Raw genomic sequence first — 6,361 nt, forward strand, 5'->3', positions numbered from 1 at the left:
GACGTTGGACGGCTTTCGATCTTACCCAACGGAAATTAAGTGCGGGAAAACTTAAGTTGAAAGTCAAAATAGCCTTTAAGTGTTTCTACGAACAATTGTACGGATTATCGGTTGAATTACGATCCTTACATTCCAACCTTTATAGGTTTAGCTAGACATGGTAAAGTAAAGGTGCATTTTAATTTAAATAAAAGTAGTGCGAGTGCGGAAAGTAAATGAAAGTAGTGCGAGTGCGAGAAATAAACGAAAGTAGTGCGAGTGCGAGAAATAAATAAAATAGTGCGAGTGCGAGAAATAAACGAAAGTAGTGCGAGTGCAAGAAATAAATAAAGTAGTGCGAGTGCGAGAAATAAACGAAAGTAGTGCAAGTGCGAGAAATAAATAAAGTAAAGACAGTGCGGGAAAGTAAAGTAGACAAAGGTAAAGCAATAAAAACCTGCTCCAATCGGAGGGTTGAATAAAGTGCGAAACGGAAATGAAAATGGCGGCAGGATTAACTTCCTTCCAAAGTGCTCCAAACTCGATTACAGACTCTATTACACAGTTGTGGCAACACTCCGATGTGAAGCGATTACCACTTTTATAATACTGAATATATGCCTAATTTTAACTAAGTTTGTTCTAAGTTTGGATGATGAAACAAATGAAATCGAGTCTCTATTTATAGGAAAGGAAAATAATGGAAATGACAAGGATGCCCTTCAGTTTGAAATTGGGAGGGAAAAGCTTTCTTCTTGTGGCGCCCGTCACAACACCATGGCGCCCGCCATAAGGGTAAATTATGGCACCCAAGTGGAGATAGTGGGACACGTGGCAGTTGAGGGAAGTTGAACTATGACACGTCATGGTTGGACCCATGGCGCCAGCCACAATGGGAGCCACAAGTGGAAAATGCTGATTTTTAGTCTTTTTAGCTCATTTTCACTCCTTTTCTCGATCGAGGCTCTGATTAGACCGAAAACCTGAAAACAAAGAAAAACATAGTAATAACATAACAAAATAATAATAAAACAAATAAAATGCATGCAAAATCGGAGTCGAAAATACGGTGAAATTCAGTGTCATCATGGACAAAGTGAAAATTGCATTAACATAAACAATTAGAATGATATGAACAATGGAAAATGTATAAAAGATAGAATTAAATGGCATTAAAGTAAAGGGCTTAAAGCTAAAAGTTAGTAGTTAATAGGTTAGAAGTTAGTATTGTTTTGCTTTTGCTTTTCATTTTAAGACATTCTTTGGAGAACACTCAACCCACTTATCACAAGCATGGATCCTTGAACCAAGACATCTTCCAAAGGAAGGAAAAAAGGTCAAGTTTCCACATAATACCATTAAAGAGGGGAGACTTACAATCTCACTAACTAGAATGCTTATGCCTTTTATGTCACAAATTTAGCGCTATGTTAAGCAATCGTAATTGGACTTATGTAGAAGTCACAATTATTTGAGGTCGGGCGATAAAATTTTGGTGTTAATGCATGTTAGAGACATAGTATAATAGACTATGCTCATGAAACATACCACACACAAAAAGAATATGCATAAGGTGTGGCCTAATCTCATCCATACTCATGTTACTTTTTCAACCAACTAGCCTTAGGATTTTGAGATATCATAGGCCAAATGGAATGGATGAATGAAGAAGGGGAATGAGATGAAGTGGGAGGGGGATAGGTGAAAACACAAATTAGTCAAAGGAGGACTTTTATCAAATTAATATCATTCATTTATTTTGGGAGATGGAATATACATTCCATCAATCCCCTAAATCCAATGATATTAATTTGACCAAGTCAAATCAACCTTGACCAAGGCCCAACAACAATAATCAAACTCAAACAAGTCATCACAATTGGTCAACAAATTTATTTGACATTTATTCAAATTAAAAATACTAAAATAAGGCATTTAAATTAAATTTGGTTTGTCCAATTCCTAAAACCTCATCAAAACATCAAAGAAATGGCCATGAGATTTATCATAGGTCAAACAAGGTCAAAGGACCTTGGAGAAAAAAAATCATAATTTTTGGACATTTAAAAGTATTTTTAAACAATTAAAAACAAATGCAAAATCAATTAAATCATGAAAAATATTAATAATGATCCAAAAAATAATTTTAATTCAGAATATGAAAGAGGAAATTATTTGAACATTTTTGGTGAAACTCCCATATTTTTTGGATCAATATTAAAATTAATATTAATTAATGAAAATAAAAGGATTAAAGTGAAAATTAAATGATCAGAAAAAACGTGGACCACTTGATCTCCCTCATTAATTGAGGTGGTAGATCAAGTGGTCACAAGCGTGCAATCCCGAATACGCCTGAGTCAGCACACCACAGGAAAGGTAATTCAAACCAACGCACAAGATTATTTCATTTCAAATGGATCATGTGGCTTTGAACACGCCAACTCACCACCGGAGCTACAACTTCGGTCTCCTTCTCAGGCGAGCCTCGCCGAACTGGTTCTGTCATAACCATCACTAAAATTAAAAAGACGGACATGATTTCAAAGTAAAAATGGCACTAAGCACGAATCTGACCTTAATTTATCTTAACTCCAAGTATATTGAGAGATACATGGAGGTAAAATTTGAGGTACATGATCTGAGTTGCTTCGATTTGGCCTCAAAGCAACTCAATCTTCTTGCCTACATTGGTAGGACTTTAGACAACCAAAGAATCAAGAGAATTGAGCAATATTGAGAGAGAATCGAAGAGATTAAAATTTCTGGAAAATACCTTCAATGTAGGTCTGGATTCAGCTATTCTTGCCTTGGCTCATGCTTGATCTCACTCCAAATGCTTGTAGATGAAGAATTGAATGCTCAAAAGGTCTTGGATCCCTGGAGTTTTGAATCTCAAAATAGTGAGAATTCAAACTCAATTTCAAGTTAAATTCTCAGGATTATCCTTTGGAGTGAAAGGGTTAGAGGTTTGGGATCAAAGCTGGCGCAAATGTGTGTGAAATTCTGAGCATATGGAGCTCAATTTATAGCCAATTCAGATGATATTTGCACACTTGAAGTGAACTTCCAAAATTAGCAATGTGTGATGCATGAGTGCATGGGCGTAAGCAAGGCTAAAGTCATTGAGTGTAAGCAAGGCTAAAGTCATGTTGGAATGCTAGGCAATTGTGCATGGATGTTTGAAGTTCAATCTTGCCAAATGATGATACCATGTTCAAGCCATGTGCAGCCTATTCATTTCTTGTCCAAAATGAATGAACTTGGACTTTTTGGTAAGGTTGGATCAAAAGGAACAACTTTCATGTTTAACACTTTTCCATTTGGATCTTGGAACTTGAATAATTTTGAGGTGGAAGTTTGGAAATTTTAACATATTGAAAATTTTGTAAGTGTCAAGCCATATGTCTCAATATTCCACCTTGCTTAACTTTTTATGTGAGCTTCAAATGAGAAACGTGTATTCATAAAGGTTGTATCTCTTTCAAATACCTTCAAAATGGTCACCAATTTCATGTCATTTGGATTTGAAATGATAGAGTTATGCATTTTTGAAGTTTGGAAAAATCACTTGATCAATGGTATAGGTCAAAAGTGACCTATAATGTAACCTCATATCACATGCTCCTAAAAGTTGAATTAGCTCTCACTCCAAACATAAAAGTTGAGTTAAACCTCTTGAATTGTATTTTGTAACTTGTAAATCTTTCATCTCATAAAAATTGAGCAAGTTATGGATTTGGGAAGTTGACTTTCAAATTAGGGTTTAGACAAAATGACCTATAATGTTTCAACATAGAAAATGATTTTCCATGCAAAAATAGCTTTAGGTCTAAACATGAAAGTTGTTTGGAATGTCATTTAGAGTAAGTTTTCTCTTGGAATCATTTTCATATGGTGAAAATGTTAGGAGATAGGGTCTAGGGAGACCCAGTTTTGATCAGATGAATTCATCTGGCCAACCACCATCGACCAACTTGCTAATCTTCAATTCTCTTGACTTTCTAGGCTCATGGTAGATAATATATGCATAAGATGATGAATTTTTAAGTGTCCCTTGAGAAATTTGATCAATTGGTGAGATAGCTTGTTGGAGAAGTTACTCAAGATACCCAATCAAACTAGGGTTTCCAAGGCAAATCACTCTCAAACTCTTGAAGAAAACTTGATCAATATAACATGTAGAGATCATTGGGACTCATATATGATGTTTATGACCATCCTTGAATCAATACATGGTTGTGCTCTTTGTCATGAGGGTCTCAAACCCTAGATGTGAATTTGATAGATCAATGGAGATCATGCCCTACCTACAAAAGAGTTAGGCAAATGCAAAGACATATTTTTGGTATTTTGGTTAGTGAAATTATAAAATACAAGTATGATACAATGACATAGTGATTGGTGATCTCTCCAAAAATAAACCCAATGAAAAAGAGGGGAAGGAGGATGCCAAGGTATGATCTTAATGCTAATGCATATGATGGAATTGCAAGAGGGATCTTAGGGTCAAAATTGGGGTCTTACAGTTATATATGTTGTTGTATTTTTCGTGATGCTTCTCACATTTTATGGCTTTATCTCTTTTTGATGTTCTCAAAGGGGGATAAGTTCATGCATGAACAAGGTCTTAATATGCACATACTCAGGGGGAGCTATGATCAAGACAACAAATACTTCGTAAGTTTTTCCATCATAAAAAAGGAGAGTATGTGAGTGCACTATCCTCTTAAGAAATATTTCGAATGATGTCAAAACTAGGACACTTAGTATTTGTGTACATTGGATCTTATTGTCTATGTCTAGATGTGAATTTTCCTATTAGGACACTTAAAATTAGGTTAGATAGGCTACTACAAGTCAAAATTATGAGTTTTCATGAAAAACAAGTCTATGGGTCGACTCATCCTGGGTTGAAGTCGACTCCAACTGAAGGTTTTGTAAGCCGAATGGCTCTGCCTTGTTTGTATCGACTCATCTTGTTTTTCTGTTATTTTTCCTTCTAAGATACAAACATATAAATATGCATTCATGCATCATTTAACAAAATTGAAACCAAGAACATACAAAGATTTTTTATCTTCATCTTATATCTTCTTCTATGCATACACACAACAATTACACATAATCACTTTTTGGGGTGTTATCTAGATTAGATTTATAAGGTCTAATTTAGGATTGTTGTAATCAAATTGGGTTGATTATTCTTTGGGGTTTTCATTGATAAAACCAATTAGGGTTTTCCCTACAAGATCAAGGTTGATTTGGAGGTTTTTGTACAAGATTTCTTAGTGAGGGTTCAACCGAGTGAAAGCTTTGAAGAACAAAGTTTCTTTCAAATGAGTAGTTGTAGCCGGAGGATCGACTTGGAAGTCTTGGGTCACTTGATCTTGTTTAAGATCAAGGGGAAATAAGAAGTTAGGATCAACATCAAACATATGGTTTAGGGGTTTGGTTTGCTACTTTTTCTTTTCTATATAACTCTTGCAAAGGTTAATTACATATCTCAATTTTATTTGGAATTGGGGGCAGACGTACCCATAGTGAGGACAATTGGGGAACTTCTTAAATAAATATTTGTGTTCTCTCTCTCTCTCTCTTACATTTTGATAGTTCACTTAGTGTACACTTTGATAAACAACTAATTTTGTTTGTGTTAAAGTAATTCAAATTGTTTTGTAAGATAATTCCAATCTAAACAATTGCAATTTGTTTTTTATACCTTCAACACAGAGGAATATCAGCTTAGTGTTTATTGCACGCCAAGTGTTTGATAAATTATTTTAGTCAATTTTTGTTTCCAAATTCATTGGAAATTGATTGCAAAGTGTTAATTGTTCAATCATTATTTTAGAAAACATATTGATTTATTTCTCATTACTTTTTTTACGTTTTGTTAGAGTTTATATGCATATTCAATTCTTTCGATAACAGTTCGGGATAGACGAGTGTCGATCCGGAATTGCTTTCGCTTTCCATAGTAAATAATTTTAAAAACATATTTTTAATCTAAGAAAATTTTATTGTCGATTTATTCACCCCCCCCCCCTCTAGTTCGTTTCCCTCGTCTAACAAGCATGGTGTTCAGAGGAATCAAATCATGTTATTGGAAGATTGAGAAGCTACCATTATTCATCGTCAAGACGATGAAGCTTAGACCTTACTTGCAAGGTCACAAGGTCTTTGTTAAAACAAATAGTCTTGTTCGTCAAGTCTTCAAGAATCCAGATTTGGCAAGAAGAATGGTATCTTGGGCATTAGAGGTATTAGAATATGACATCCAGTATGTCCCAAGGGGAAGCAGCAAATCACACGCTCTAGAGGATTTTATGGCATAATTTAGCTCACTTGTAGATGAGGATATTCCCCCGGAGTGGGTGTT

This window comes from Lathyrus oleraceus, chromosome 7 (genome assembly GCF_024323335.1).
Source record: "Lathyrus oleraceus cultivar Zhongwan6 chromosome 7, CAAS_Psat_ZW6_1.0, whole genome shotgun sequence".
NCBI lineage: Eukaryota > Viridiplantae > Streptophyta > Magnoliopsida > Fabales > Fabaceae > Lathyrus > Lathyrus oleraceus.